This window comes from Typopeltis vanoorti, chromosome 16 (genome assembly GCF_054136105.1).
Source record: "Typopeltis vanoorti isolate ZY-2024b chromosome 16, IOZ_Tvanoo_1.0, whole genome shotgun sequence".
NCBI classification, from domain to species: Eukaryota; Metazoa; Arthropoda; class Arachnida; order Uropygi; family Thelyphonidae; genus Typopeltis; species Typopeltis vanoorti.
This window is the reverse complement of record NC_143564.1, coordinates 34,289,113-34,302,020: the sequence shown is the minus strand read 5'-3', so window position 1 is coordinate 34,302,020 and position 12,908 is coordinate 34,289,113. Positions and strand designations below refer to the sequence as shown.

Sequence of the window (12,908 nt, the reverse complement as noted above, 5' to 3'; positions counted from 1 at the left end):
ACTGTAAATACTGAATTATTTTTATTTCAATAAACAAAAATAAATAAATAATCTATATACCACAATATTTATATTAAGTTATAGTAAAATATTATTAAAAATTCAATAAAAATTAATTAAATTAAAAATATTATATTACGAAGAAAATGTTACTGTTGATAATATATATTGATATATGTAACATGTACATATAATTAAACTTAAATTATTTTAAATCACACAGGAAAATAAAAATTATAATATAAATTCCCACTAAATAAGTCGTTTTTTCTCTGTAAATTTAGAATGAATTCACCAAGCTATTTTACTAAAGACACGATTTTTTATACTCGTATGAAATCAAATTATATTAAACAATACCAATTCCACTTTCATTATAATATAATTTTTTAACTCAGCCTAACTAGCTACTTCATGTAACTAGTTTATATGAAGATATAATAGGCCTAAGTTCGATTCTCGTCGCGACGGGAGGAATCTTTATCTGGTCGATTTCAATCGAAGGTGAGTTAGCCGATCTCATATGGAGGTAGCAGGGTTTTTTCTCCCGGAAACTCGGGTTTTTCATCCCGCATACATACAAATCGGCCCATCAGAACACACGCAATTTACAGACAAAAATTACTAGTTGTGGTGGTGTTGGAAGTGGGCGGTAGATGGCGTTGATTCGTAGTAGAGGTTAGGTGTAGAGAGAATTGTAGATGTCCTCCCACGATGAGTCTTCGGACTCCTTGGAGGTATCAGGAATAATAATAATAATAATAATAATATTTTTATTATTATGATAATTTGACATACCATACATGTGATCAAATATATGACTATCAGCATAGCACTGCTATACGGCAGTTTCGATGAAATGCGAATAAAAAAGCTGATCTTTTAAAAAATGCCATTTCTATATTCTCCGTGATATTTAAAATGAATTTCTTATTTTATGTAATATATATACAGACACATCAGTTTTCAGAAAATCTGTAAACATAGTTTTCCATTTCGTCAATAAAACTATAATTAAAATATACATGCAAATTTCTTCTTTCAGTTAAATCAAGTGTTTTGCCTCAGTTAAAAAACAAACAAAAAAAAACTTACAACTAGGCGAAATAACGGCAATCTTTCATTAACATAATATTCCCATACATTCACGCATCTCAACTATGCTCTTTTTTAACTTGGTACCATGGGAAAATCACTTCAGCATTTCTATCTCAACGATATGCCACGTGATCAACAGTTACGGAAATTGCTTCTCAAAAATTAGGTCTAAAACCGTGCTAACAGAATACAATCACATGCATTGCGCTTTTGCGATCTTTTCAACTAAAGTGCATCAGAACGACGCCTCCGTAGAATGAATCTTTCTATATTTTATTGTAAATATTTTAGATAAAATATATTCACATCATTAGTAGCAATAGATTGTGGCAGCACAATTACAAGAACTTTTTTTGAAATCTCCAATACGCATTGTAGTTTTGTAATTGTCATTATTATTATTATTATTATTATCCTCATTGACTAATCACTATAATTAACTTCCAAGTCACAATACCTTACCCGATAATAATAATAATGATTATTATCATTGTGTACTAACCGAAAATATAAAATATTAAGTCTAAATATAAATAGCTGTATGACAACGATAACACTTTGTCAAATTAAAAAAAAAGGGGGGGATAAATAAATAAATATACAGTATATATAAAATTAAAATGCATCATGTAATGATATTTAACTACCTCGTGTAACTGTGAACTATATTTGCAAATGAAGTGATCGTTATTATTCTGTTATATGAATTCCACATTATGCAAATTTTAAAGATATTAAGAGTGAAAAGTGTAACGTAAAAAATTATAGCACTGTTGCCTAAATATTATAAAATATATGTCACTCTCTGAGAGGTAATGAAAAGTAAAGTGATACAAAATTTACCGAACTGTACACATGATTAGTACAGAATTGCAAAGTTGTAAAATTGTAAAGTTTCATTGTTTATTGTTGCTGTTGATTTTTTTTTTTTAATTTTAATTATTACTGTGAATGTGAATTAAATAAATTGTAAAATTAAAATATAAATGACAAAAAAAGCTGTTTAACTGTTTTAATGTAAAACTGTAACTGTAAATTGTTTTTGTTAGGATTACTATTAATTTTAACATTAATGCCGGCCTGGTTGCACGAGTGGTTAGCGTATCCGCTCACCAGCCTTTTGGCTGGAGAGTGGATACGCTAACTGGGAGAGAATTTCATAATCCACTGTCTCCATTACTTAATCCTCCATCTGCATTCAACGTCCAATCGTATTTTTGTCTGAAACTTGCCTGCGTTCTCTTAGCCTATTTGCTGTATACCAGTTGAAGAACTGTAGCTTCAGGGGGAAGGGAGGACCCTGCTTTACCCCGTATGAAATCGGCCAAGTTATGACAAGACTAGTGAAAGACTTTTTCTCACAATTTCTCACAATTGAACACTTTTTGGCATGGCCACCATGTCAAAAAGTGTTAACTTACAAATATTTCGGCATGGTTGCCGTGAGAAATTGTGGAATATTTACTGAAATCCAAAAATTTATTTTTTTTAAATAAATCGCATTTTCCTTCTTTTTTTTCTTTTCTTTTTCTTTTTCTTTCCTTTTTTTTTTTTTTTGTTGGTACATTTCGAAAAGTTCCTGTGCTACTTGACGAAACAAGCCCAGTATTTATTTCTAAATCACGTTGATGCCATTAAATGTAATTTTCATCTAGTACCAACTTCAGTTTTGGACAAAGTTGCACGTTGTCATTTGTGGAAAGTGCTGAACAACGGGAGTACCATCGTTATTAACCACAAATTACTGCACAAACAGAGAAAGTAAAGTGAAGAGGAATTTCATTCTCAGGACAGGAGAGTTTTGGAAAAAGTTGCGGAGTGTGAACTATCCTCTAATTTCATACAAAAAGCACTCGTTCGTACATAACAAATTAAACACCTCAACAAAGAAAATATTCACTGTTTATAATAGTTGCGCATCCTTGTGGGAATGTTTATGACTCTAGATGAAAAATAAGTTTGTTACAGATTCGATTCTAGTCACTGACTAAAGCAAATTTAGAGCTTCTTACTTCTCCTTTCGAAATAGTCGATCTTTTAGCATGGGCAAGTACATTTTTAATTCCGTAAACCCAGAAAAATCGACCATAGAACACTCAATCTTGTAGAATATTACCATTTAGCATCAGAACCACGATATGGTCGCAGTGATACCACTTATGTGTGTGATATTCTTATGTCGTTTATGCACGCTGGCTAGAAATCGCACAATCTTCCTTCTGGTGTGTGACGATTTTGAGACCCGTTGCCAACCACTTTCCAAAAAAGTATGAAAAAAAAAATGTTAACTCCGTTTGAGAATAAAATGGCGCAAAGGATTTATTTTTTAGTGAACAAAAAAACAAGAAATGAAGTTGGAGGTACTGTGTGGAGTATTTACGGGATGGGGGCATCCCTCGTGATTACTCTAAGGATTTCTTGATGGTATGCAGAAATAGGTGTGCTTCCCTACCACAGTGGTGAAGACGAACCGACACTTGCCCTTCGACTGGAGAGACTGGGTTCGAGTTCCGCTTAGGAAGCGTGAAACTTTTATAACAGCTTTCAGCAATCGATGACTAAGCTGGTCTCATATGAGGGTGAAAGGAATTTTCCTCTATAAAATTGGCTAGATTGAATTGCAGATTTTTCATATCGTAAAAAACGATCAAATGCCTGCTATTTACAACACATACGCAGCTGATAGATTGATCTTGAGAGTTATTTATTTGAATTGTTATTACGACCAAAGCAAAAAAAAAATAAAAATAGAAATAACATAAAATAAAATAATAATAAGAAGATTAATGTAATTCACCTTTTCAGAAAACATTTAAATATTTTTAAAATAAATATATTAATAAAGTATTATGACGTTCTATGTCTTTCATAAACAGGCGCTTCCGTAACTTCAGTGATGATTACCTTTGTTGAAAAACCTGGGTCCGAATCCCATCTTGGATGGAATTCGGACCCAGATGATGGCATTACCATACCTTACATCCGTGGTACATCAGAAAAAATAGCGAGATCATTAAAAAAATGCAACCTCCATACAGCTTTTAAACCCCACCGTAAACTTGCTACCCTTATCCGTTCCACCAAAGACCAGCTCCCTCCTCTCTCAGTGCCTGGAGTATTGGCTTACTTCAGACAGACAAGTAGATCAGCAACCATCCGGTTAGAAGAACACAAGTCATACATCTACAATCACGATTATGGTCAATCTGGCCTTGCAGACCATGTTTTGGATACAACCAGTGCTTTTTTTCTGGTGGTACGCAGTACCAGTACCTTTTTCTTAAAATTTTAAAAATTTGCGATTTATGGACAGCAAAATGTATTAGAAATATTCCAATAGGTTTATACTCATAAGATGGTACCCTGCTTTTCTGTTTCAGAGGTTGGTACATAACCGGAAATAGGAAGTTGTGTTCACTTCCGATTGCTTCCAATATCGGTTTATCAATTCTATATTCACTCTGCAACAGGCAGATGTGCATGTGAGTTTTGAATTAATCTAAGTTAAATCAGTGCAATCATTGTTCAAAATGAGTAAAATAAGTAGTGACTTTATGCCAATGAGAAAAAAAGTAAGGCTGAAGAAGCAGAAATTGTTGAATCTACTTGTGATCCTGTAAAACAGAAAACTAGCACCGAAAATACACTTGGTGAACAGGATCACGAAACCAAGACGAAGATCCACATGGTCAAAAGAAAGCAGCTTCTGATAATGATTGGCCCGAATGGTGGACATTTTTGCAGAAAAATGACTTCTGCGAGAGAAACGAGTGGCTGTATGTCAGGAATAAAATGTTGGGCTGCAAAGCGTGTTGTGATGTCGGAAGTCTTGTCTTCGGTAAACAAATGGGAACGAAAATTTCAGCAGAGTGGTCAAATGGTAAAATCACTCATTTTGGAGAATCTCGCAAACAACAGTTAATGTCATTAAGAAAAAAGATTTATGATCATAAGGAGAGTGAACCGCACAAAGCATGCCAACAAAGCGAGACGACGAGGGTATATCGGAGGATATGTTAAAAGTGTGGAAGTTGCTGTAATAACATCTTCATGGTGAGTAGCAGCACCTTTTTTTCAAGAAAAAAAGCACTAGATGCAACCCACAGGTTCTCCTGGGAAAAAACCACCATGCTCCACCATAGTAAATTCAAAAAAGAAAGACCATTCTTTGAATCTGCACTCAGGAATCAACCGAATTAAAACAAATACGGTTGCATTAAACTTCCCAAAATTTGGGAAACAATAATTATCAGAGATCTCTCTTTACATCCTGGGCCACCTGCAAATGCCCATAGAGGAGAGGGCGCACCACCTAGATAGGACTTTAGTTTCACTCACTATTATATTATTTTATGTGTGTTGTTACAAAAAGTTTTTTTGTAATCCCTGAAGATGTCTCTGTGACGGAGAAGAAATATTGGAAGTATTAAAATTAATTTTAATCCTTTCTCAGTGCTGACAATATTCCATTAAACCTCCAACATGAAGATAGAAGTCGGCTGCCTGCCGACTCCAAAAATTTCTTAAGCATAACTGGAATGCCCCTTACTTTCTTTGAAAACTAAAAGTTTTAGGAGATTTTTAAAGGAAAAAATTATAATTCTGTGAATAAAAATAAACCATACAACTCATTTTCAATCACCAAAGGGAGCAGCAAGTACTGTTGTAGTCCTAACGTTTTTAAGCAGTTTTTACCTCTCACCATCGCGCACTGAGTGCGAAATTTCGAGACATTACTGCCAATAATCTGGAAGGGCCAGATTTAAGGTTGTTATAGGCCTCTAAGCTAAAATTTTTAAGATGCCTCACTACTGACCAAATTTTAGTTTACTTATACTGAGGTAAAGCCCTTTGTAATGTGCGTGGTCCTTAGCTGTAGCTTATCTAGCATATGAATAAATCTGGCCCTGTAATCTGTCATGTAACATGTTTTTAGACCTCGTCTCTCCTTGTTATAAGAAAACTAACTTCCCTATAAATAGTATGTAATTTATACTAATTGCGTCAAAATTTAAAATATTTTATCTGCACTTTGACTTCTTTTAAACAATAAATCTGCTTATATTTATCAATTTTCTTCAGCAAGACTCAGAAATTATTTTTGTGAAATGCAAATCACACACACACACATAACACAAGCTGAGAAAACCATTTTTTATCATATCATTTTCTAGACACTTGTCTTCTGCTTTAAGGACAATGTCCTCAAAATATTCACATTTCTTTATATGCCAAAATTCGAATTTTTCAGTTTTCATAACTGCTTATTAATTGATAATTATCTAAAGCAATAATTATCAAAAAGTAACTCTGACCGCTGCCATTGACCCGTATTTTTATTCCTGGCCGGCAGTTTACGTACTATGTTGATATTTGTTTATGAAAGTAAAATTAAATATATACCGAATAAAGGTATTTTCCACCTTTAAACTATATGGCGATTATTGCTTTACGATTATGTGATATGAATATTATTATTATAGCCGCTAGATAGTGCATTCAGTAGCCTAGCATAGTGATACTGCCAAAGTTTTTCTAAACTGTACTTCCCGCGTGTAAGAGTTCGTATGAATACTTAAATATTATTGGTTCGCTTGAAAACACCGAAGCACTCAGATGATCACCACTGTGGCTGTGATTGGATAAATTAGTGCGGTTTCTGCAAATCTAACCAATAGGAATTTAGACATAGCTGTCCCTTCGAACCGCACTATGCTTAGCGGCGTGAGGTCTCGTCTGCCAACGCTGTATAGCTAGTTGTCTGTAGCACTTGTATTGCTGTGGTAAGTTAATGATGTTTTGTCTTGAAATTTTCTGAAAGTAAATATATTTAAAATTTAATCTATGGGTTATGAGATATATATTAAATAAGTCTTTTAGTTGTTCGTTGTAAATTTTGCTGTCATTGTGCTGTTTTCTTGTATCGAACTTCTCATAAAACCTATCTCCATACGCTTGCCTTGGTAGTCTATGTGGCTGGCAATGGACGTTCCGTTAGCGTTCTCTATGTTGCACAAAGAAGGCTATGGGCGCCATAGTGTTGTAATGGATAGAGATGTAGAATGTTGATTTTAAAAATAAGTTTTTAAATTATACCGATTGTTTAAAGTTTTAAGACTAGACTAGATGATAGTTGAGAGTTTATATTTTGTTTTTTTCCTTACAGTATGCTTTGTTTTGATAGTGTTAATTAAAAAACTTATTTGAAAAATAGCGATGTCGGCTGATGGCAGCCTTCTCTATGGCTTTGTTACTGAGAGAAGGTGAAGTAATGGGAGGCCGTTTGCACGGCCATATACAGACAAGCTTCTCGCATTGGGCTATGTGGAACCTAACATACACTACGATAGCTATAACGTTAGCTGTGGTAGTCTATGGCATAGGTCCCTATAGCAGTTTGTACATAGGAAAAGCATGTAGGAGGTCGGTAATTTTGGTTGATCGTTTCCAACTTTTGTTGGTTCTTAAAAGTAAATGGAAGCCATGATTGTGCTCAAGGACAAAATTCGACGGGGGTTTCATTCATGAAAACGAGGTCTGCCTCCTGGCTTGAGAGGTTTTTTTTGTTCTTTGTTCAGGTTGGTGAGGACTTTGTGAGTTGGCGGTCGAGATAGTCTGCCTATGGTGTTTTATTATTAAGTCGACTATATGCAATTTTGGTAAGTAAAGCTTTGTGTAATATATAATAATTTAGTTGGAAGGCAGTATTTCAGATGTAAATTAATGATGAACAAGGCATGTTAATAGTAATTTATTAAATTAAATTACAGTTATAAAAATATAAAATCTCAAAACTGATCTTATTTATAAGATAAATCATTTTGGATAAATTGAAGGATTCAAATTTTTCTAAATCAAAAAAAATTAAATTTTTAAATCTCGTTTTTAATAAAATTATTTTATATGCTAAAAATTAACTATTTATGATAAGGTCAATCGTTTCCCTAACATAGCTTATTGGGTACGCTTAATTACTTGAAATATATATTTCAAATTTCTGTAGCAATGGTAGTTTTAAATATTGCCGGTAAAAATAAAGCTATTAAGTACATTAGCCACTTTTTATGCATAAACAGGATATTTTTTTTTATACAACGGCAAAACTGCGGCGTTTTGGCATAGTTAGGGACCTTGCATGTTTTTTAAATTTGATAGCCAGACTTCAGTAAACATTTTTTAGCCTATTTCAACAAATACTTTTAATCCGTTCACAGGCGGATGTAGCAAGATTTTTCCCCTGCTGATCGAACCAACCTAAGAACACACTTGACACACAAGCCGAATATTTTCTTGACTGGGACATTTTCTCCGTGGTAAAAGGGGGGTGGGGTGGAAGAAATGGATGTTTAAACATTTAAGTTTGATTTTACCCTTAAAAAAATATAATTTTGGCTGTTACTGTAATCAGTATAATTCACATGTTTATATTTTCCCTGAAATTGAATGATAGTTCATTGCCCCTATGTTGCTTTTTTTTTATTTGAATTACTTAATACTGTTATACATATTCTCCTGTTCTGTTTCCATTGGGCTCATTAGTATAGCACGTTTCAGAAGTGAAAATTTCTGAAGTTTAAAAAAAAAATTACTATTTTACTTGAGTGCCTTTTTGTGTGTGTTGGATCCAGCTGAAATTAAAAAAAAAAAATTACCATTTTACTCTAGTGCCTTTTGTGTGTTGGATCCAGTGGAGTTGGTACAATTGGTGAATTATTAGAAACTTCTGAGGTAAGAGTTACCTGTGTTTTTGCATGGTGGGTTGCTGAGAGTAGGAAGTCATGAGTTATGGTGTAAGCATTCCATATGATAGCAAATAGCCTGTGATGAGTAATACTTTATAAAGATCTGTTGATAAAAATTCACAAATTATAGTCTCAAGTTCCAGTTGGTGACAGTAATTAGAACAGTCACGTATAAGGAGGTAAGGAAGAGAGCTAATGGTTTTTTTTTTCCCATGGTGGGTGGCTGAGAGTCAAAAGTCATGAATTATGGTTTGAGCATTTGTGTGATAGCAAGTAATTTGAGTCTAACACTTTATGAAGATCTGTTAATAAAAAATAATTTACAGAAAAGTTTTTGCTGTCTATTATTAAGTATATTCAAGTTCATTATTCAGTCATAGAGTGTAAAATGCGAAGGTTTCCTTTTTACTTCATTATTGTGAATAGCAGAGTGGCCTACCCTACCACTTGCTATGTGCAAGCAGAACCTGTTTCCATGGTAACCTGGATAAATGTCATCCATCTTGATCAGTTCAAGAAATGAGTTTTATATTTTGTTATGATTTGTTGAATAAATAAAAAATATTTCTTCAGGTAAGATACAACTATATTCTCTATAGTGCAATTTAGTGCAGCTAAGTATTTATTGGAAGGTAGACTAACCAGCTATAAAAATTAGTAGTTAAACATTATGTTATAATATAAAATTATAATAATGAAAATGACATTGTAAGGTACCCTTCATGGGGTTAATTGGTAATGATGTCAGACCTGTAACATGTGATGTGCTGTAGTATTTTTTTAAATTTTTTTATAGGCATGATTTTATGTATAAATTGTAAATAGCCCATTTCATCTTTTGTTATCAATTTTATATTCCAAGTTACCTTGTTTGGGTAATTGTCTTATCTAGGTATGAGCTATGGCTATATAATGTGTGAAATACCTATTTTAATAACATCAGCCACTTGGTATACACAATCAGAATCTGTTGCCAAGGAAGAATAGTGCCTACTCTACCACCTCTGTGCAAGCAGAACCTGTTTCCATGGAAACCTGGATGCATGTCATCCATAGTCAGTTCAAGAAACATGTTTCATTATTATTTTGTAATGATTCGTTGAATAAATAAAATTATTTCTTTAGGTAAGTCACAAATCAGGACTTGCAGCATTAAGGTGATGACATCGCTAGTGCTTTCTCTCTTGTAAATATGCTGAAACCACTTTATCATGTAATAGGATAAAGACGGCATAGTTAATTTCATTTGCAACATAAGATCTTTTGGGATTATTGTAGTTTTCCAAATTAAATTTTTATTTTTTAAAAATAGTGTAATTTTTTTTATAATATTCCATATTATAATATTGCAATCATGATGTTCTCAGCTTTGATTCAGTTTCAGTATTTTGAAACAGCAAATGAATTCCTAATGGATTAGAATATGGTAGGTATATTTTAAGAAATGTGGAAGTGGGAATTTGCTAATAATAGGTCATGTCAAGAGGATACCCAAAAGGAAATAATGGAAGTGGCAATTTGGTGTGAGAATATTCTAACTTGCTGTTTAAGCCACAGAATGTAATGGGATATGAAATCTTTAGGAATGTACATTCTAGCATATGACAGGTAATCATTGAGTGACTGCACAGGACCATCCATTCACTTGGTTGTATAGGCCATCATCTATTTTTTTTATTTATTTATTTTTTTTTTTCATTGATACCATATATAAGAGAGTGATCTATAAGCATATCAGTGGGGTGCAGATGGGGACTGAGATAAGTTTTTAAGATTTGTAATTTGAGAATACTTAATGAAGGCTATTCCAGAGGACAAGGGGGAGGATAGAATAAAAGAGGAAGGCTAGAAGCAGGTTTGTTGTGTGCATTGCACAGTAAATGTATGCTCGGCAGCTGCTGGTCTTCTATTAACAGGTGCACCAAAGTGGAGGAAATGGTGGTTGCCAGTTCACTGGAGATGACCATGGAAGTACAAGTTTTAGGTGGAAACACCTTAAACAGATGGATTTGAGATTTATATATAGTTCATACTTGTTAGTGTAAAATTTCTTGAATGAAAGAATGCCAAGTTACTTCGATGCTATTAATGTGAGGTTTATGCCAGGAAAGATTGGAGATAAACATTAATCCAAGGAAGGAGATGTGATTTTGTGTATGGTAAGGGTAGGTGTGCTGGGATCTATTTTTGTGAGAGAAAAGACGAGACTGTTTTGAGGGCATTGAACCCGACAAGGTTGTCCTCGTCCCATTGTAGGATAGTATGTAAATCAATGCACTAGTTGTAGATCTTGTTGTTTAGGATGTCAGGGTACTGCATGATTTGTCAAATGAGTAAAGAGTACTATAGTCTGTAAAGCTGTGGACAGGATTATTGTCAGAAAGAGCAGGTGCCAGGACAGTCTTGATGCACTCTAGCATTAGTGGTGAAACTGGAGGGAGCCATCTACCATGACTTGCAAAGGACAAGAGAAAAAGCTGGCTACTCAAGTACAGAGGGTTGCAGGATGACTGAAGGCTGGCAGTTTGTTTAGTAGACCTTGGTGCCACATGGTTGAAAGCTTTTGAAATGTCAACAGTGACAGCACAATCTTTTCATGGTATGTGTTCAATGGTGTGTGGTATATGCTACAAGGTCAGCTGTGGATCTTGAATGGTAGAATCTGTACTAGTGGTTGTAGATTAATTAGTCAGTCTCTAACTAGTGCAGAAGCTGAGTATTGATTTTTTTTTTCATTATTTTGGAGGAGAGTACAGGTAGTGGCAATTGGTTGGTAGTTTGACGGTAGACTTCTATCACCATTTTTGGAATAGCATGGATAGGATTAGTTAATCGGATTCCAGTATTGTATGTGAATAACCACTATAAAATTAATTTTCCCCTGTTCTCAAACCCTTCCTCTCCCTCTAAAAAAAAGTCTATTTACAGCTCCCTTTTTCGTCTTTTCTCACCTACAAAAAAATCTCTGCCCACCCTTAAAATATGTATATATTGTATAAAAACGCCCAGGTTTTTTTCAAATTAATTCCCCCACATTGCCTACCCCCCCACACACACTCCCCTTTCGACACCAAAACAGCAGAGGTATGCACACTGCAGAAAGAAGACAGGCAACATCCAAGAAAAGGTATGTGTGAATTTTCTTCTACTATGCTGCATATATTTGTCTCTAAAATACATCTGCAATTCTTGAGTAAAAAGCCAATGACATTAAAAAAGGGGGCACTCCTAAACAAAAGAAGGCAAAATAGACCAAAAAATAATAAATTAATTTAAGTTATTGAAGATAGAAATATTTTGCAGTGGTTCTCACTATATCACCAGCGTTACTGATTAAGTTTTAAAAATGTGTTGAAGGCAGTAACTTTTAGTGGGAAATAAGTTTTGTGCTCAAGAAAATAAATCACTTACTCCAAAAGATGCAATAAGTTGTTTAAGAAAAATGTTTCCAATAATTCAGAGAAACATTCCACCGTTAGATTTGAGATTAGGATGGTTAAAGCTTTATACATTCATATATCTAGTATTAGGAATTTATTTCTGTCAAGCCATGTTTCTCAGGGAGGGTATAGTGATTGTAATCCTGTAATGTTTATTATGGAGAAACAATGTTCTGCCAACATTAGAATTCTAGAACACTAAGATTATATCATTGTAGTGATAACTTTGTTTACTTAAATTGTATGAAATTGTTTTTTATTGGACTGAATGCCATAATTTTCTTTTTTCTGAGACAATTGTTTAATGCAATAATTAAACTAAACTACCATGCATTGCACAGCTGAAATTATTTTTTTTCTTAAAATGTGAAATTCATGAGGAAAAATTTTTAATTGATAGCACAATTGTGTTTCAAGGCATCCAACATATGGCATTGATCATTCAGTATACAGTGATAAAAGCATTTATTGCTTCAAGAACATAGAACAGTGCTCTTTGATCCAGAGCATGTAGATTGGAGAGTAGAGATGCAACTTGGCCAATTAGGCTAGCATTTGTCACATGATGTATCACTGAATGGTACATCTGTTATTAAATGTTTTAGTATTAAATTTTCATTGTGTTTTA

The 12,908-nt window shown here is 33.7% G+C and overlaps 1 protein-coding gene across 2 annotated transcripts in view; it reads left to right on the top strand.

The window, feature by feature from the left end:
• Positions 1-6,820: 6,820 nt before the first annotated feature.
• Positions 6,821-12,908, top strand: part of Dsp1 (Dorsal switch protein 1) — a 58,046-nt gene continuing 51,958 nt past the window's right edge. The window contains exon 1 of one of the 2 annotated variants that reach the window (XM_090405957.1): positions 6,821-6,881. The gene's annotated coding sequence lies outside the window, so the exon portion shown is untranslated. Of the gene's footprint in view, positions 6,882-7,627; positions 7,758-12,908 lie in introns of those variants that run through there. The other variant, XM_090405958.1, reaches the window with a different exon arrangement.